Source organism: Giraffa tippelskirchi, chromosome 2 (genome assembly GCF_054371585.1).
Source record: "Giraffa tippelskirchi isolate mGirTip1 chromosome 2, T2T-mGirTip1v1.2.pri, whole genome shotgun sequence".
In the NCBI taxonomy this organism is placed as follows: Eukaryota; Metazoa; Chordata; class Mammalia; order Artiodactyla; family Giraffidae; genus Giraffa; species Giraffa tippelskirchi.
The window spans coordinates 170,142,566-170,164,132 of record NC_137276.1 but is presented as its reverse complement, the minus strand read 5'-3'; the positions used below and the strand labels follow the sequence as shown (position 1 = coordinate 170,164,132).

The window sequence follows — 21,567 nt, the reverse complement described above, 5'->3', positions numbered from 1 at the left end:
AGCAACACATCAAAAAGCTCATACACCGTGATCAAGTTGGGTTTATTCCAGGGATGCAAGGATTCTTCAATATACAGAAATCAGTCAATGTGATACACCATATTAACAAATTGAAAGATAAAAACCATATGATCATCTCAATAGATGCAGAAAAAGCCCTTGACAAAATTCAGTACCTATTTATGATTAAAACTCTTCAAAAAATGGGCATAGAAGGAACCTACCTCAACATAGTAAAGGCCATATATGATAAGCCCACAGCAAACATTATTCTCAATGGTGAAAAACTGAAAGCATTCCCCCTAAGATTGGGAATAAGACAAGGGTGTCCACTTTTGCCACTATTATTCAACATAGTTCTGGAAGTCCTAGTTATAGCAATCAGAGAAGAAAAAGAAATAAAAGAAATCCAGGTTGGAAAAGAAGAAGTAAAGCTCTCACTGTTTGCAGATGACATGATACTGTACATAGAAAACCCTAAAGATAGTATCAGAAAATTACTAGAGCTAATCCGTGAATTTAGCAAAGTTGCAGGATACAAAATCAATACACAGAAATCACTTGCATTTCTATATACTAACAATGAAAAATCAGAAAGAGAAATCAAGGAATCAATCCCATTCACCATTGCAACAAAAAGAATTAAATATCTAAGAATAAACTTACCTAAGGAGATGAAAGAACTGTACACAGAAAATTATAAGACACTAATGAAAGAAATCAAAGATTAAATAAACAGATGGAGGGATATTCCATGTTCCTGGGTAGGAAGAATCAATATTGTGAAAATGACTATACTACCAAATGCAATCTACAGATTCCATGCGATCCCTATCAAATTACCAATGGCATTTTTCACAGAACTAGAACAAAAACTTTCACAATTCATATGGAAACACAAAAGACCCTGAATAGCCAAAGTAGTCTTGACATACAAGAATGGAGCTGGAAGAATCAAGCTTCCTGACTTCAGGTTATACTACAAAGCTACAGTCATCAAGACAGTATGGTACTGGCACATAAACAGAAATATAGACCGATGAAACAAGATAGAAAGCCCCAAAATAAACCCATGCACCTATGGGGACCTTATTTTTGACAAAGGAGGCAGGAATATATAATGGGGCAAAGATAGCCTCTTCAATAAATTGTGCTGGGAAAACTGGACAGGTACATGTAAAAGAATGAAGTTAGAACACTTCCTAACACCATACACAAAGATAAACTCAAAATGGATTAAAGACCTAAATGTAAGACCAGAAAGTATAAAACTCTTAGAGGAAAACATAGGCAGAACACTCGATGACATAAATCAAAGCAAGATTCTCTATGACCCACCTCCTAGAGTAACGGAAATAAGAACAAAAGTAAACAAGTGGGACCTGATTAAACTTAAAGGCTTTTGCACAGCAAAGGAAACTATAAGCAAGGTGAAAAGAAAACCCTCAGAATGGGAGAAATAATAACTGACAAAGGATTAATTTCCAAAATATACAAGCAGCTTATACAACTCAATACCAGAAAAACAAACAACCCAATCAAAAAATAGGAAAAAAACCTAAACAGACATTTCTCCAAAGAAGACGTACAGATGGCTAACAAACACATGAAAAGATGCTCAACATCACTATTAGAGAAATGCAAATCAAAACTATAATGAGATATCACCCCACACCAGTCAGAATGACCCTCATCAAAAAGTCTACAAACAATAAATGCTGGAGAGGGTGTGGAGAAAAGGGAACACTCTTGCACTGTTAGTGGGAATATAAATTGATACAACCATTATGGAAGACAGTATGGAGATTCCTTAAAAAACTAGGAATAAAACCACCATATGACCCAACAATCCCACTCCTAGTCATATAGCCTGAGGAAACCAAAATTGAAAGAGACACATGTATCCTATGGTTCATTGCAGCACTATTTAGAATAGCTAGAACATGGAAGCAACCTAGATGCCCATCGAGAGATGAATGGATAAAGAAGTTGTGGTATATATACACAATGGAATATTACTCAGCCATAAAAAGGAATGCATTTGAATCTGTTCTAATGAGGTGGATGAACCTAGAACCTATTATACAGAGTGAAGTGAGTCAGAAAGAGAAAGATAAATATCATATTCTAACACATATATACGGAATCTAGAAAAATGGTACTGAAGGGCAACAATGGAGAAACAGACATAGAGAATAGACTTACAACATGGGGAGAGGGGAGGAGAGGGTGAGATGTATGGAAAGAGTAACATGTAACTTACATTACCATATGTAAAATAGATAGCCAACAGGAATTTGCTGTATGGATCACGAAACTCAAACCCTCGATGGGTGGAATGGGGAGGGAGAAGGGAGGGAGGTTCAAAAGGGAGGGAGGGATATATGTGTACCTATTGCTGATTCATGTTGAGGTTTGACAGAAAACAACAAAATTCTGTAAAGCAATTATCCTTCAATAAAAAATTAATTAATTAAAAAAAACCTTTTAAGGTTATTTTAAATATATGCAAAGTATAAAGGACTTCCCGGGGGCACTAGAGGTAAAGCACCCGTCCGCTAATGCAGAAGACATAAGAGACACAGGTTCGATCCCTTGGTTGCTAAGATCTCCTGGTGGAGAGCATGACAACCCACTCCAGTATTCTTGCCTGGAGAACCCCATGGACAGAGAGCCTGGTGGGCTATGGTCCATAGGGTCACAAAGAATCGGACATGACTGAAGTGACTTAGCACACACACAAAGAATAAAAGAAAACTAAGGACAAGGACTAAAGGAAACAAGCTACAGCTGTTGAGAGAAGGTCACTGTCATTAATATTGCCAGAAAGAGGCACCATTGTGTTATCAGATTCCAGATTTTCACCTTTTCCCCTCAATTCTTTTATCCTTCATAAACATTATAGTGGTTTATTTTAGTTTTTAGATAATTCTGTTAGAGGCAACACTAACTGAAACTGCCCACACTGGACAGGCAAGACAGTAGCCACTTGCACGAATTACCAGGAGATCCTGGTAAGGAACACGGAACTAACAAGCTATCACCAACTGGAAGGATTCAGGAAAGGTACATATGTCCTACCAACCTCCCAGAATCCTTCTCACTGGAATCCATCTTGACTGAGGAATATGCTCACCACAGGAAGGACTCTGAGTCAGAATGATTGGCTGAAGACAATCTGGAAACAAATCCTATCACCATAAATCCTGAGACTCTGAGCCACATGGCAGAGCAGTCCTCCTGGTTTCCCTTACCCTCCTGCTCTCCACCCAGGTGCCCCTTCCCAATAGTCTCTTGCTCTGTCAGTACTTGTGTCTCCTCCAACAATTCATTTTCGAGTGTTAGACAAGAGCCCTCTTTCAGGTCCTGGAATGGATCCCCCTTCCTGCAACAATTCCATATATATTTAATATTCAATTATTTCATTATTTCCAAAATATAATTTTATCTCTATTATGACATCTACCATCACTGTGTAAGTTTTAAAAATTAAAATTTAAGAGGTTCTACTCATTTGAGTATTAATTCATTTAGCAATAAATTAAAAGTCGGTTTTAATGATGTTGATTATGAGGGCTACTCTGTTTCTTCTATGAGATTCTTGCCCACAGTTGTAGATGCAATGGTCATCTGAATTAAATTTACCCATTCCCATCCATTTTATTTCACTGATTCCTAAGATGTAGACGTTTATTCTTACCATCTCCTGCTTGACCATATACAATTTTCCTTGATTCATGGATCTAACATTCCAAGTTCCTATGCAATACTGTTCTTTGCAGCATCAGATTTTACTTTCATCACCATCAAAGGTTTTGCATTCATTGTCAGCAAATCTGGAAGACCCAGCAGTGGCCACAGGACTGGAAAAGGTCAATTTTCATCCCACTCCCCCAAAAATGTGCTAACCATCCAACAGCTGCACTCATCTTCCATGCTAGTAAGGTCATGCTTAAAATCTTGCATACTAGGCTTCAGCATCATGTGAACCAAGAACTTCCAGACATCCAAGCTGGGTTTAGAAAAGGAAGAGGAACTAGAGATCAAACTGCCAACATTTGCTGGGTTATAGAGGAAAGCAAGGGAATTTCAGAAAAACATCTACCTCTGCTTCATCGACTACAATAAAGCTTCTGACTGCGTGGATCATGATAAACTGTGGAAAGCTCTTAAGAGAGATGGGAATACCAGACCATCTGGCCTGTCTCCTGAGAAACCTGTATGCAGGTCGAGAAGCTACAGTTAGAACCCTGTATGGAACAACTGATTGGTTCAAGATAGAGAAAGGAGTACGACAGGGCTGTCGGCTGTCACCTATTTGTTTAATCTATATGCTGAGCACATTATGAGAAATCCCAGGTTAGATGAGTTACAAGCTGGAATCAAGACATGTGGGAGAAACATCAACAGCCTCAGATATGTGGATGATACCACTCTAATGGCAGAAAGCAAAGAGGAACTAAAGAGCCTCTTGATGAGGGTGAAGGAAGAGAGTGAAAGAGATGGCTTAAGACTAATTATTAAAAAAACTAAGATCACGGCATCTGGTCCCATTACTGCATGGCAAATAGGAGGGGAAAAGGTGGAAGTAGTGACCGATTTCCTCTTCTTGGGCTCCAAAATCACTGTGAATGGTGACTGCAGCCATGAAATCAGAAGATGATTTCTTCTTGGCAGGAAGGTGATGACAAACCTATACAATGTGTTGAAAAGCAGAAACATTACTCTGCTGACAAAGATCTATATAGTCAAGGCAATAGTTTTCCCAGTGATCATATATGGTAGTGAGAGCTGGATCATATAGGCGGCAGAACACCAAAGCACTGATGCCTTCGAACTATGGCATTGGAGAAGACTCCTGAAAGTCCCTTGGACAGGAAGGAGATCAAACCAGTCAATCTTAAGGGAGATCAACCCTGACTATTCACTGAAAGGACTTATGCTGAAGCTGAAACTACAGTGTTTTGGTCATCTGATGCAAAAAGATGACTCACTGGAAAAGTCCCTGATGCTGGGAAAAATTGAGGGCAGAAGGAGAAGAGGGAGTCAGAGGATGAAATGGCTGGACAGCATCACAGATGCAATGAACATGAACTTGGGCAAACTCTGGGAGATGGTGAAGGACAGGGAGGCCTGGTGCACTGCATTCCATGGGGTTACAAGAGTCGGACATGACTGGGCAACTGAACAGCTCATTTGAGGGTTAATTCATTTAATAATAAATTAGAAGCATGAGTTTCATTTAATGGTATCATGAGCTGCAAAGAAGATTCTTTCAAGATGGTTATGAGCTGATTTTTTTTTCTCCATTTCATTCAAAACAGAGCTCAGTGTCAGGAAAGACTATCTTTAAAAGAATTACTGGACCAAATAGAGCACCCACCAAATGAATGTGGTACATGTCAGGGGCTCTGCCCTCAGGGGGATTACGATCAGGCACAGGTATCATAGTCTGCAGTATAATTCCTAAATGAGTTCCAAGACTCTGAGAAGATAAATACTGGGGCTCCAACTGATACTGTGAGCAGGACCCTGTGGGGCTCACAGGCACAAACCTTTCTGTGTCCTCCACTTACTGATTACAGGAAATAGGCTTCATTAAGCCTCCATGACCTTCCCTGAGTTCCAAGGGCAAGTTCAAACAGACACTAGGTAGGGAAGGGAGGGAATACAGAGACAGGGGAGGAACAGTCAAGAAATAGTAGTGCAATCTCAGCACAAGATTCTGGTTCCCCCTCAAGAGATATACATACCAATATCTTTCAGCTGTTTTGTGGATACAGAAACTTCACCAGGTGGGAGAAGCTAATGGCATGCTGCCCACAAGTACATAGACCCCAGGCCAGTTGAAACTAGAAGCTTGATGGTGCTGACTCCCATCACCTACCACCAACCAATCAGAAGAACAGCCGTAAACTGATCACACCCTTTTTGAACCATTGCAGTAAAACTTTTCACTACCCCCTCCACATAGGGACACACTATGCATTTGAGGGGCCCACTGTGGCCCCCTTTGCCTGGCAGAGCAATAAAGCTATTCTTTTCTACTTCACCCCAAACTCTGTCTGCAAGATTTAAATTGGTGTCGGGGTACAGAGGCCAGATTCAGCTTCACAAGTATGATTGATGATGGTGCGTTGGAGCAATTATAGGGTCTGAAACAGCTGAAGCTCAAGTTTAGTGACTCCCCTAAGTCATTTCTAGGAAGGGAATATTCTTGGCACTGCTTCCACTTATGAAAAATGGGACCACGTTCAAAGAGAAGGCTCCTACTCCTAGCTTCTTGGGTCCTTCTCTACTATCTCCACCCAAGGTAAAAAAGGGAGAGGGTCCCCCCAAGACTGCCCTATGAGGATAAGAGCTGCACCTCCATACACCCTGCTCTGGCTGCCCTCTTTTCCAGGGGCCTCCTTGAGCACACCCCAGGAGAATCCTAAGAGATTTTGAGAAGGATACCTGTCTGGTTGATAAACATCTATTTACCTCAGGCTCAACCTGAGTTTATACCATTAGTGAAAATTTTTACTTGGGGGATTTTACTGAGGATTATAGCCTCCTGAAAGACAGCCTCTCAAATAGCCCTGGGAAACTACTCTGAAGTGGTAAAGGATGAGCCGGGATATAATGGAGTTGGAGGTTGGAAAACAAACAAACACATGGTCAAACATCAAACGATTACTGTGAATCACAAAGAACAGACATCTTAAGTTAATGATGTTAGTGCTTTTCTGTGTACAGGAAGATGCAAGAGTCTGGACTCACTGAAATTATTCCTTAGAAATGCATCTTAAGTATCGAGAGTCAGTGTCCAAAGCACAGGATGCTCCCTATTTTTCTCCTCCCTGAACTCCCCTCAGGAGCACTGCTGCAGTGGCTAAAGCTTGATCCTTGTAGATCTGGGAGCGTGGCCAACATTCCCTGTCCACACATGACTCCTTTAGTTGACTCTCTCTGTTCTTTTTTTAAATACGAATACTCCACCTTAAATTAGTCACCCTATATCTGGAAGAGGATGACTTACCTGCTGCTCTTGAAAGCACCGTTGACTGCTATGAAAAATATAAAATACTGCCAAGGATTCACAATGTAAGACTTTGTAAACTGGGAGAGAAAAGGTGAGATTGATCTAATTCAGAAAGAAATGGACTTTGTGAGCCACGAATAAGGTGAAATAACTATGCTCTATGATCTCTTCTTTGCCTTCCTACAAACAGGAAACTACAAAGAGGCCAAGAAGATCACTGAGGTGGCGCAGTAGTAAAGAATCTGCCTACCAATGCGTGGACTCAAGAGACGCAGGTTAATCCAGGGTTGGGAAGATCCCCTGGAGAAGGAAATGGCAACCCACTCCAGGATTCTTGCCTGCAGAATCCCATGGACAGGGGATCATGTGTCCATGGGGTCACAAAGAGTCAGGCACGACTAAGCATAAGCACAATTCCTCAGGGGGGGGTAAAACATGAAGTGGATTCGCACTAAGGAAACTCCCTATGCTTATCAGATCTGCTTTTCTCTTGCCAGTGACTTAAGGGTTTCACTCTTCTTCAGATCAGCTCAGTTCAGTTCAGTCGCTCAGTCATGTCCGACTCTTTGCGACCCCATGAACCGCAGCACGCCAGGCCTCCCTGTCCATCACCAACACCCGGAGTCCACCCAAACTCATGTCCATCGAGTCGGTGTTCTGGCTGCTGTAAAAGAGTAGAACGGAAGCCGAGGACTCAAATTTCTTCTACTTCTCAGCTGTGCTTGAGGCTGACTATCTGGGAGCATCAGTGTGCTCTTCTTAATAACTGGAGTGTACTCTCTGGGTGTTTCTTAGTTTAGAGCTGTGCCTAAAGTTAAAATGCCCTTACAGACTCCAGAAGCCAGGCGGTCCAGCCGCCTTTCTTCTGTCTTTTGATCACACAAGAGATCCAGAGGAAAAGGAATCCAGAAGATCCCTGCAGAAACCTGAGAGCAGTTTCTCTCCCTCATGGTTTTATGACCACTGAGTGGTTCTCAGTTTCTGCTCCTACTGTAAATAATCTACTGTTTTTATAAGAGAGATAAGGCCAGGACCGTGTGAGCCAGGAAGGACTGAGAGAGGAAAGCTATGTTTTTTACCCGTGACTCAAGCTTCTGGCAAGCTGCCTTACCTAAGCTGTGTGCATGCTAAGTCGCTTCAGTTGTGTCCGACTCTGTGGCTCTATGGATTGTAGCCCACCAGGCTCCCCTGTCCATGGGGTTTTCCAGGCATGAATCCTGGAGTGGGTTGCCATGCCTTCCTCCAGGGGATCTTCCCGACCCAAGGACTGAACCCATTTCTCCCATGTTCCTGCATTGCAGGCAGATTCTTTACTGCTGAGCCACCAGGGAAGCCTCTATCTAAGCTGGGATCTGCCTTTTTTTTTTTTCCTGACTGTGGAAATGCCTGTCTTTACAAAAAGGCCTAGTTTTTTTTCTTCTAAGAGTTTGGATATTTTTAGAGAAGCTTTAGTTTCACAGCAAAATTCAGAGGAAGGTACAGAGATTTCCCACATACTCTCTGCTCTCAACATTCACAGGCTCCCCCATTATCAATACCCCTCACCAAAATGGGACATTTGTTACAATCAATGAACTTACATTGATATATCATAATTACCCAAAGTCCAGAGTTTACATTAGAGCTCACTCTTGTTGTACATTCTTTGGGTTTGGACAAATGTATAATGACATGTATCTAACATTACAGAATCTTATAAGAATATTTTCACTACCCTTAAAGATCTTCTGTGCTCCCAGAAAGACCTACTTAGAATCTTGCAAATAAAGTTTCCTGGGATGAGATCTTAACCATCTTCAGCTTTCCGACCCCTATGGCTGTGTTCAGGACCTTTAGGTTATAGCTTCTCAGGGCACCAGAGGCACCACCAGGCCCAGCCCGCACACCAGACAGGCTGCATGCCCTGGGACTCAAATCCAGTATTTCGCTAGGTCCTTCCTACCGAAGTCCACCTCCCAACCATGTGATTCCACATTTCCCAGTCTTTTTTTTTTTTTACTTTTTTACTTTATTTTTTAAATATTAGTTTATCTATTTTTTAACTTTACAATATTGTATTTATTTTGCCATACATTGACATGAATCCACCATGGGTGTACATGTTTTCCGCTTCCAGAACCCCCCTCCCACCTCTCTCACCATCCCATCCCTCCGGGTCATCCCAGTGCACCAGCTCTGAGCACCCTGTATCATGCATCGAACCTGGACTGGCGATTCGTTTCACATATGATAATTTACATGCTTCCATGCCATTCTCCCATATCATCCCGCCCTCGCACTCTCCCATAGAGTCCATAATACTGTTCTATTTATCTGTGTCTCTTTTGATGTCTCGCATACAGGGTTACCTTTACCAATTAACTAAATACCATATATATGTGTTAGTATACTGTATTGGTGTTTTTCTTTCTGGCTTACTTCACTCTGTATAATAGGCTCCAGTTTCATCCACCTCATTAGAACTGATTCAAATGTATTCTTTTTAATGGCTGAGTAATATTCCATTGTGTATATGTACCACAGCTTCCTTATCCATTCATCTGCTGATAGGCATCTAGGCTGCTTCCATGTCCTGACTATTATAAACAGTGCTGCAATGAACACTGGGGTACACGTGTCTCTTTCAATTCTGGTTTCCTCAGTGTGTATGCCCAGCAGTGGGATTGCTGGGTCATATGCCAGTTCTATCTCCAGTTTTTTGAGGAATCTCCACACTGTTCTTCATAGTGGCTGTACTAGTTTGCATTCCCACCAACAGTGTAAGAGGGTTCCCTTTTCTCCACACTCTCTCCAGCATTTATTGCTTGTAGTCTTTTGGATAGCAGCCATTCTGACTGGCGTGAGATGGTACCTCATTGTGGTTTTGATTTGCATTTCTCTGATAATGAGTGATGTTGAGCATCTTTTCATGTGTTTGTTAGCCATCTGTATGTCTTCTTTGGAGGGATGTCTGTTTAGTTCTTTGGCCCACTTTTTGATTGGGTCGTTTATTTTTCTGGAATTGAGCTGCAGGAGTTGCTTGTATATTTTTGAGATTAATTCTTTGCCGCTGCTTCATTTGCTATTATTTTCTCCCATTCTGAAGGCTGTCTTTTCACCTTGCTTATAGTTTCCTTTGTTGTGCAAAAGCTTTTAATTTTAATTAGGTCCCATTTGTTTATTTTTGCTTTTATTTCCAATATTCTGGGAGGTGGGTCATAGAGGATCCTGCTGTGGTTTATGTCAGAGAGTGTTTTGCCTATGTTTTCCTCTAGGAGTTTTATAGTTTCTGGTCTTACGTTTAGATCTTTAATCCATTTTGAGTTTATTTTTGTGTATGGTGTTAAACAATGTTCTAGTTTCATTCTTTTATAAGAGGTTGACCAGTTTTCCCAGCACCACTTGTTAAAGAGATTGTCTTTTCTCCATTGTATATTCTTGCCTCCTCTGTCAAAGATAAGGTGTCCATAGGTGCGTGGATTTATCTCTGGGCTTTCTATTTTGTTCCATTGACCTATAGTTCTGTCCTTGTGCCAGTACCATACTGTCTTGATGACTGTGGCTTTGTAGTAGAGCCTGAAGTCAGGCAGGTTGATTCCTCCAGTTCCATTCTTCTTTCTCAAGATTGCTTTGGCTATTCGAGGTTTTTTTTTGTATTTCCATACAAATTGTGAAATTATTTGTTCTAGTTCTCTGAAGAATACCTGGTAGCTTGATAGGGATTGCATTGAATCTATAGATTGCTTTGGGTAGTATACTCATTTTCACTATATTGATTCTTCTGATCCATGAACACGGTATATTTCTCCATCTATTTGTGTCCTCTTTGATTTCTTTCACCAGTGTTTTATAGTTTTCTATATATAGGTCTTTTGTTTCTTGAGGTAGATATATTCCTAAGTATTTTATTCTTTTCGTTGCAATGGTGAATGGAATTGTTTCCTTAATTTCTCTGTTTTCTCGTTGTTAGTGTATAGGAATGCAAGGGATTTCTGTGTTAATTTTATATCCTGCAACTTTACTATATTCATTGATTAGCTCTAGTAATTTTCAGGTGGAGTCCTTAGGGTTTTCTATGTAGAGGATCATGTCATCTGCAAACAGTGAGAGTTTTACTTCTTCTTTTCCAATCTGGATTTCTTTTATTTCTTTTTCTGTTCTGATTGCTGTGGCCCAAACTTCCAAAACTATGTTGAATAGTAGTGGTGAGAGTGGGCACCCTTATCTTGTTCCTGACTTTAGGGGAAATGCTTTCAATTTTTTTACCATTTAGGATAATGTTTGCTGAGGGTTTGTCATATATAGCTTTTATTATGTTGAGTTATGTTCCTTCTATACCTGCTTTTTGGAGGGCTTTTATCATAAATGGATGTTGAATTTTGTCAAAGGCTTTCTCTGCATCTATTGAAATAATCATATGGTTTTTATTTTGCAATTTGTTAATGTGGTGTATTACATTGATTGATTTGCAGATATTGAAGAATCCTTGTATCCCTGGGATAAAGCCCACTTGGTCATGATGTATGATCTTTTTAATATGTTGTTGGATTCTGTTTGCTAGGATTTTGTTAAGGATTTTTGCATCTATGTTCATCAGTGATATTGGCCTGTAGTTTTCTTTTTTTGTGTCATCTTTGTCAGGTTTTTGGTATTAGGGTGATGGTGGCCTCATAGAATTGAGTTTGGAAGTTTACCTTCCTCTGCAATTTTCTGGAAGAGTTTGAGTAGGATAGGTGTTAGCTCTTCTCTAAATTTTTGGTAGAATTCAGCTGTGAAGCCATCTGGTCCTGGGCTTTTGTTTGCTGGAAGATTCTGATTACAGTTTCAATTTCCGTGCTTGTGATGCGTCTGTTGAGATTTTCTATTTCTTCCTGGTTCAGTTTTGGCAAGTTGTACTTTTCTAAGAATTTATCTATTTCTTCCAAGTTGTTCTTTTTATTTGCATATAGTTGCTGAGAATAGTCTCTTATGATCCTTTGTATTACTGTGTTGTCTGTTGTGATCTCTCCTCTTTCATTTCTAATTTTGTTGATTTGATTCTTCTCCCTTTGTTTCTCGATGAGTCTGGCTAATTGCTTGTCAATTTTATTTATCTTCTCAAAGAACCAGCTTTTGGCTTTGTTGATTTTTGCTATGTCTCTTTTGTTTCTTTTGCATTTATTTCTGCCCTAATTTTTAAGATTTCTTTCCTTCTACTAACCCTGGGGTTCTTCACTTCTTCCTTTTCTAGTTGCTTTAGGTGTAGAGTTAAGTTATTTATTTGGCTTTTTTCTTGTTTCTTGAGGTGAGCCTGTATTGCTATGAATCTTCCCCTCAGCACTGCTTTTACAGTGTCACATAGGTTTTGGGTTGTTGTGTTTTCATTTTCGTTCATTTCTATGCATATTTTGGTTTCTTTTTTGATTTATTCTGTGATTTGTTGGTTATTCAGCAGTGTGTTGTTCAGCCTCCATATGTTGGAGTTTTTAATAGTTTTTCTCCTGTAATTGACATCTAATTTTACTGCATTGTGGTCAGAAAAGATGCTTGGAATGATTTCAATTTTTTTGAATTTACCAAGACTAGATTTATGGCCCAGGATGTGATCTACTCTGGAGAAGGTTCTGTGTGCGCTTGAGAAAAAGGTGAAATTCATTGTTTTGGGGTGAAATGACCTATAGATATCAATTAGGTCTAACTGGTCTATTGTATCATTTAAAGTTTGTGTTTCCTTGTTAATTTTCTGTTTAGTTGATCTGTCCATAGGTGTGAGTGGGGTATTAAAGTCTCCCACTATTATTGTGTTATTGTTAAATTCCCCTTTCATACTTGTTAGCATTTGCCTTACATATTGCGGCGCTCCTATGTTGGGGGTATATATAATTGTTATAATCTTCTTCTTGGATTGATCCTTTGATCATTATGTAGTGTCCATCTTTGTCTCTTTTCACTGCCTTTGTTTTAAAGTCTATTTTATCTGATATGAGTATTGCTACTCCTGCTTTCTTTTAGTCTCTATTTGCATGAAATATCTTTTTCCAGCCCTTCATTTTCAGTCCATATGTGTCCCTTGTTTTGAGGTGGGTCTCTTGTAGACAACATATATAGGGGGTCTTGTTTTTATATCCATTCAGCCAGTCTTTGTCTTTTGGTTGGGGCATTCAACCCATTTACATTTAAGGTAATTATTGATAAGTATGATCCCGTTGCCATCTACTTTATTGTTTTGGGTTCGAGATTATACACCCTTTCTGTGTTTCCTGTCTAGAGAAGATCCTTTAGCATTTGTTGGAGAGCTGGTTTGGTGGTGCTGAATTCTCTGAGCTTTTGCTTGTCTGTAAAGCTTTTGATTTCTCCTTCATATTTGAATGAGATTCTTGCAGGATACAGTAATCTGGGCTGTAGATTATATTCTTTTATCACTTTAAGTATGTCCTGCCATTCCCTTCTGGCCTGAAGAGTTGCTATTGAGAGATCAGCTGTTATCCTTATGGGAATCCCCTTTGGTGTTATTTGTTATTTTTCCCTTGCTGCTTTTAATATTTGTTCTTTGTGTTTGGTCTTTGTTAATTTGATTATGTGCCTTGGGGTGTTTCGCCTTGGGTTTATCCTGTTTGGGAATCTCTGGGTTTCTTGGACTTGGGTGATTATTTCCTTCCCCACTTTAGGGAAGTTTTCAACTATTATCTCCTCGAGTATTTTCTCATGGTCTTTCTTTTTGTCTTCTTCTTCTGGGACTCCTATGATTCGTATGTTGGTGCATTTAACATTGTCCCAGAGGTCTCTGAGGTTGTCCTCATTTCTTTTAATTTTTTCTTTTCTCCTCTCTGTTTCATTTATTTCTATCATTCTATCTTCTACCTCACTTATCCTATCTTCTGCCTCCATTATTCTACTGTTGGTTCCCTCCAGAGTGTTTTTGATCTCATTTATTGCGTTATTCATTATATAATGACCTTTTTTATTTTTTCTAAGTCCTTGTTAAACCTTTCTTGCATCTTCTCGATCCTTGTCTCCAAGTTATTTATCTGTAACTCCAATTTGTTTTCCAGATTTTTGATCATTTTTCTGTCATTATTCGGAATTCTTTATCAGGTAGATTCCCTATCTCTTCCTCTTTTGTTTGATTTGGAGGGCATTTATCCTGTTCCTTTACCTGCTGGGTATTTCTCTGCCTTTTTATCTTGTTTATATTGCTGTGTTTGGGTGGCCTTTGTGTTTTCTGGCAGTTTGTGGTTCCTCTTTATTGTGGAGGTCTCTCGCTATGGGTGGGGTTAGACGGGTGGCTTGTCAAGGTTTCCGGGTTGGGGAAGCTTGTGTTGGTGTTCTGGTGGGTGGAGCTTGATTTCTTCTCTCTGGAGTGCAATGAAGTGTCCAGTAATGAGTTTTGAGATGTCAATGCGTTTGGTGTGACTTTGGGAAGCCTGTATATTGAAGCTCAGGGCTATGTTCCTGTGTTGCTGGAGAATTTGCGTGGTATATCTTACTCTGGAACTTGTTGGTCCTTGGGTGGTGCTTGGTTTCAGTGTAGGTATGGAGACGTTTGATGAGCTCCTATCGTTTAATGCTTCCTGGATTCAGGAGTTCTCTGGTGTTCTCAAGATTTGGACTTAAGTCTCCTGTCTCTGGATTTCAGTCTTATTCTTACAGTAGCCTCAAGACTTCTCCATCTATACAGCACCGATGATAAAACATCTAGGTTAATGATGAAAAGTTTCTCCACATTGAGGGACACCCAGAGAGGTTCACAGAGTTACATGGAGAAGAGAAGAGGGAGGAGGGAGATAGAGGTGGCCAAAAAATATGGAACACTTCATGAATTTGCATGTTATCCTTGCGCAGGGGCCATGCTAATCTTCTCTGTATTGTTCCAATTTTAGTATATGTGCTGCCAAAGCGAGCACCACATTTCCCAGTCTTAACAGAATCCCCTGTGGACAATCAGAAACTTGACTGAAAAAAAAAGAGCCCCCTGCTCGGGAGTGCTGGTCACCACCCCTGCTGCAGCTCTCTCACAGTGGGCTGTGTGAGTCACTCTATTTTTTGCACTTGGGTGGGAAGAGCAAAGCAAGCAACCACTTGAGAAATGCTGACCCCTAGGAAACCCTGGACTCAAATCCTCCTTATCCCTTGGGAGGGGCAAAATGAGTGGAAGAGAAGAAACCAACTTAACTAAAGACCAAACAATAACTGTACTTAGATATTCTTGCTTTTCTCACCAGGAGGGCTGGATTAAGACATGAGTTCAAAATAAAAATAATTTAAATCAGGAAATAGTGTAAGGAAGCCCAAATCTTCACACAGTTCTCTTCCCCACCTGTCTAACCAGCAGTTCTTCTCCTCTTTCTCTCCCCTCCCCCCGTTCCTTTCTCTTCGTGGCCAGCACCCTGCTTACTGTAGTCTGAAACATGTACCTAGCTCACTCCCCACATCTCCATAAAGCATCCTTAAAAACAAAGCAAGCGGAAGAAACATATCCTGTGACGCTCCTCTTTTCCCTTGAGAGCTAGAACAGCCATCAGCAGCTGGTGCTGGGAATCTGAAGGCTCAGGCTGAGGAGTAAGGGGCTGCTGGGAGGGTCTGGTGGAAAGAAGAACCTGAGAACCTCTCCCAATGGTCCATGCTGCCTGCTCCTGGTCAGCTGGCTGTCCTTAGGCCAGAGCCACAGGTTACACTCCTGTGACCTGTGCTCAGACCGCTCATTTCAGTCTTTCCCTCTGCCTGTATGCTTGCCTCTCTCTTACACAAACATGCAGTATCGAGTCAAGTAACACTGTCCGGGAAAGTAGCTTCAGACAAAGGAAGAAGTGTTTGAGATCTAGGTTCAAATTAACTTTATCTCGGGGTCTGAACTGCAGAGCCCTTCAGATACATGAAATTTGCTCAGAACTGATTAGACAAAGCAGATGCTAGCAACATTCCTCCCCTTCTCCTGTTTTACAATGAAGACATCTGAAGAAAATAGGGAGCACATAATGAGAGTAAATACGGTAATCTGGTCATTTGCAAGTTCAAGCACTGGACTTGGGACTTAGGAGTGCCAGATGGAGGCCATTACAGCCTACCTCTGGCCTGGACTGAAATGTGGGTGAGAGACAAGATTGGCTCATATCCTGGGAAATAATAAACTATGACTATAGTACAGGGAAGAGGAAGCGCTGCCCTGACTGCAGCAGGAGTCGTACCCGTAGTCTCTTGCCCAAGTGAAGTGTTCAGTCCTGAGGAAAGCAAAACATCAAGCTAATGCTCCAGTCTTTAACAAGGCAGCGACTTCAGGGATATTGATGTTCTGATTGATCCTTTATTCCTGATTGTTCAAAGTGGACCTCAAAGGGGAAGAAAGTAGACCTCAAAGGAGAAGTCAGAGCAAAGAAGTCACTACCTAACAGGTATGGTTTTTCTCTCTCTCTTTTGCTGGTGGCGAATCACCCCCAGTTCCATGTGAAAGAAGCGTGGGAACACAAATCTATCTCAAGTTTGAGGTCAGCAGTCACAACGGGGTGTGTATGTATTGGCCTTGGTGTTCTCCACATTTCCAGGATGAAAAAAAGCCATGAAGGCAATCACTTAATATTGTCTCATTAATGATGCTTCCTTATCCTGCACTTGCCACCTAGAGAAATAATCATAGTGGAAGTCTCAACCACACATGCACTGCCATGAGTCATACATATAATCAGCCCCCTCTCTGTTGTACAATTGGAGTCTCCTGACCCAGAAAATACCAATGTCAGGGACTGCGAGCTCTGGAGCTACAGGAGCTGGGAGCACCCCAGCCCTGGTTCCTCTCAGCCTGCTGACTTAGCGTTGGCAGACCTTGGAACCAAGGCTGAGACAAAGCAGCATGACCATCACAGGGCCTCACACCCTCAGAGAGGGGTCCCTCCAAGGCCAGCCCCACTCCACCCTGCATAGCCCTGGGGCAGAGCTGGCTTTGGACCAGTGAGTTTGCTGTCTCTCGTGCCAGGAGAGGCACCTTGCCCCACAGAACGGAGCTTCTCCTCCATGTGGTTAACACCATCAAACCCTCTTAAACCCGCCTCACAGCCTAGCCTGGCTGAGCCTATGGCCAGAGACTCTGCTTTAAGGCAACTCCACATCTGGGGAGGTTCAGGAGTCACCTCTGAGGCCACCAAATCTTGACTCTGTTGGCAAGCACTATCCTCCCCATTGCCATCCCATGGATAGTTGTGCAACTCTGCTGCTGGTAAGGGTGATAGTCACCACCAAGATGGTCATGGTCAATGGATTATCTCCACTGGGATGGGTGTTTGGTCTCTAATGATATGGCCAAAGCCTAAAATATTCTAAGCAAGGCCCCAGAGGCTACTGCTTATTTAATTAGTTGGTTAATAAGAAAGATTATTTTTATATAAATATTCAAATGCATTTTAAAATATTTAAATATTTATTTAAATACATTTTAGTTATGTAATAAACTTAGTCTAAACAAGGAATTGGCAGACCATGGCTCACAGGTGAAATGTGAGCCGTGTTTTCATAAATAAAGTTTAATGAGAACGCAGCCGTGCTCATTCATTATGTGGCATTAGCTATAGCTGATTTTGCCCTATAACAGCGGAACTGAGTAGTTACAAAAGAGCTGGTGTAGCCACCAAAGCCTTAAGTATTAACTGCCTGGCCTTTTACAGAAAAAGTTTGCCGGTTCCTAGTCTCAAAGTATTAACCTCTCAATTATTATGGAATAAACCTAATAGACAACCACAAAACTGACTAAACCATGGTTAGTAATAGCTTGTAAAAATTACAAATTCAATAAGTGATATATATTTCTTGTGAAATGAAAAAGTCTTGTAGATGAAGTGAAATTCTCTGTTAGCCATCCTGCTGGTGCAGATCCCCTGTTCCTCCAAAAGTAACTGATCAGTTTGGTGTGCTTACTGCCAGATGGTCTCCTTTGCATTCACACATACATATATGTCCTAACATACTATATGCATTGTCTTATTATTCTCCTTGATATTCCACTCAAATTTGAGTTCAGTTCAGTTGCTCAGTCGTGTCCAACTCTTTGTGACTCCATGAACCGCAGCACGCCAGGCCTCCCTGTCCATCACCAACTCCCGGAGTTTACCCAAACCCATGTCCATTGAGTCGGTGATACCATCCAGCCATCTCATCCTCTGTCGTCCCCTTCTACTCTTGCCCTCAATCTTTCCCAGCATCAGGGTCTTTTCAAATGAGTCAGCTCTTTGCAAAGTATTGGAGTTTCAGCTTCAACATCAGTCCTTCCAATGAACACCCAGGACTGATCTCCTTTAGGATGGACTGGTTGGATCTCCTTGCAGTCCAAGGGACTCTGAAGAGTCTTCTCCAACACCACGGTTCAAAAGCATCAATTCTTCGGCTCTCAGCTTTCTTTATAGTCCATCTCTCACATCCATACATGACCACTGGAAAAACCATAGCCTTGACTAGACAGACCTTTGTTGACAAAGGAATGTCTCTGCTTTTTAATATGCTGTCTAGGTTGGTCAAATTTCCCTCCCCATATTCCATATGGAGACTTTCCGAATCTACATATTAGCTTTATCTCATCAATTTTAACTGCTACACACTATTGCAGAGTACAATTCTTTCATTTATCCATTTCCTTTTTGATAAATATTTTAGCTGTTTCTAAGTTTTTACACTTACAACAACACTACAGTGACTTTTCCTGTTTACATCTTCTCATGCCCACCTTCAAATGTTTCCCTATAGGAGCTACTGAGAAGTTGAATTACTCCATCATAGGATACGTGCATTATAATTTTTAAGACTGTCATATGGCCCACCACAGTGCCTGTACCATTTTATATTCCTCCCAGCTGAGAACAACAGTTACTATTCCTTCACACCCTGATGCTTGCCACTTATTTAACATTTGATTACTTTCTCGATTGGATGAGTGAGAACAGTAGCCCATTTAAAAAAATATTTAAATTTCCCTGATTACTAATCATTAGTTTTCCAGACTGGCAAGTAACACAGACTAGATGGCTTACACTAAAGAAATTTATTTTCTCACACAAAGGGCAGAAAGTCCAAGATCAAGGTGTTGGCAAGTTTGATTTCTCCTGAGGCTTCTTTTCTTGGCTCACGGATGGCGCCTTCCTCTGTGAGTTCTTCCCTGGTGTCTCTCTGTGTCCACGTTCCTCTTCTTCTGAGGAGACTCATCATATTGCATTAGGGCTCATCCTAACAACCAGACTTGAGCTTAATCCACTGTCTAAAGACTCTGTCTCCAAATACAGTCTGAGGTCCTCGGGGACACAAATCAACCCGTAACAACCAGTGAGGCTGGGCATTTTTTAAAAAATAATTCTTTACCATTCTATTTCCTCTTAATTGTCCGTTCTTTAACTCATTTTACACTGGTCTATCTTTTCCCACTCATTTGTAGGAGTCTAATATTTATTCTTGATGGTAACCCTTTGATATATACATAGTACTCTAAAATTGTCACTTGTGTTTTTAACTTTGCATCATGTTTTTAGTCGACAGAAGTATTTACTAATATAGTTTTTGCTATTATTATTTTGATGTAGGTCTTTTTATTGATTTTCTCCTTTATGGACTATGCTCTTTAGTTCTTACATAAGAAAGCCTTTTCAACAGCCAAGATTATATCAATATTTTTCTACACTTTTATAATTTAAAAAATAGGTCTTTAGTCTACCTGGAACTTATTTCTATTAATTATTTCAATTGCATTTGTTGAAAAGTCTGTCTTTATTCATTTGAAATATAAACCTCTATCACATACTAAGTTCTCTATTTTACATGTCTATCCTTGGATTCTATATTATTTTGTATTTATTTTCCATTCCTGAGCCAATTTCCATTATAGCTTTATTGTTTCTAATTGATTTTTTCCACTAAAATCTGTTTTGTTTAGATATTTCATGATATTTCATCTTGTCACCTCACTGAATTCTCTTAATTGTTGTAAAAGTTGATCTCCTGATGCCTCTGGAATTTCTTGGTAGACTTATTAAACATATATAACAAGAGTTTTGTTCTTTCTAATTTTTACACAGTATTTTTTGTTTGTTTTTTTCCTGGTCTTACTGCCTTCATGGCCTTCTAGCACAGTGCTAAATTAGAGTCATGACAGAGGACAGTCACAGGGCTGATGTATACAGTTGTATATGTTGTATACTACACAATTCTAGGAATACCATTCACACTTAGATGTCTTAATTATTTTTGTCATGTTCCTGATTTTAATTTATTGTTACTTCATACTGTGAACTCATATTTCTTAGAGACATCTCTGCAGGATTCTTTGGGCTGGGGTTGTGCCCTGCTTACAACCTGGGAATAACACAGGAGTGTGTGGGGGACTCTTTCTTGCACACTGGGGCCTTTTGATCTGAGGAGGGTTGGGAAGAATTGTCTACTTGATACCTGCTCATCGACCTGCCATACCTCCTGAACTTCTGTAAAACATCGAAATAACAAACTGAATACCCAACTGATAGTGAAGATGAGGAGACACAGCTAAACTTTTCGTATAATATATGAAACAATTCTCCCAGGTCTTTATGAATTCCAAACAAAAAGCCAAACTATAAAACTACAGGCAATAAGAGCACTTCACATGCATGTTTAAGAGACAGGCTGTTAAATCAGAGGTCAGTGTACCTTGTTAAATATTGGAAGAGGGTAGAGGTGTACTTTTGACTTGGGCTGATCCAAGTCGAAGAATGAACCTTCTGACCTCTTTGATAACTGTGTCCCAGGAAGCACAAAGGCCAAATTTCGTTTATGGCCACCTAAAGATAGCAGCCGGCCTCTCATAGTTAAATTCACGCAAGGTGGTTTTTGCTGAGTTTCCTCTGGGTGTCTGTCCCCTGCCAGGGCCAAGGAGGGGGAGTCTTCTGTTTAGAGACTTGATTAGAGTATTTGATTTAGTATTTGATTTGTTTAGAGTATTTGATTCATTTGAAAAAAAAATGTAAATATATGATCTCATTTTATCCACATGAGTTTTGTGACAAAAAATTAACTTACATATTGTATCTATTTGCACTATAGAAATAATCAGAAAACAGGGGAAAGAAAAGGCCTATCACTTACTACCTTTGTGACCTTGGACACACTTCAAAGCCCCAGTTTCCTCATTTGTTAAAAAGATAATACAACCTGCCCCACCCTGCTCAACTGGGGATAAGCCCTGCTCTGCCCACCTCAGCATCTCCACGTGACATGATTTTGAAATCATTTGGTAAACAAAAAAACCTGTGTAATGGGAGTTGGTAAGTTTACCAAACATCTCCCTTCATTGAACAAAACCAAGTTTTTTAAGCTTCACTCTTGACTTCTTAGAAATTCAGTTCTTAGGTAATTTCCTTTAACCTGCTTTTTTCCCCTCTTTACCCTCTGGGCACACACACACATGTGTGTGCAGATAGATACATATTATAAAATATACATGTTACAGATACAGAAATAAGACGTATATACACAAAATATTAAAGAATAATCCTGCTGTTTCTGAGACTTTCTATACCTAAGGACATGATTTTTCTACCATTTTCCCTTTCATTTAGACTCTTTATGGCTTCAACTCCAAAATG

General features: G+C 40.4%; 1 long non-coding RNA gene and 1 other non-coding gene across 2 annotated transcripts in view; both read right to left on the bottom strand.

Moving 5' to 3' along the window:
* Positions 1-21,567, bottom strand: part of LOC145538953 (uncharacterized) — a 136,105-nt gene that overhangs the window by 114,197 nt on the left and 341 nt on the right. The window lies entirely within an intron of this gene.
* Positions 14,780-14,886, bottom strand: LOC145540103 (U6 spliceosomal RNA). Its single transcript, XR_014078220.1, has one exon. It is a non-coding gene; the product is annotated as a U6 spliceosomal RNA (small nuclear RNA).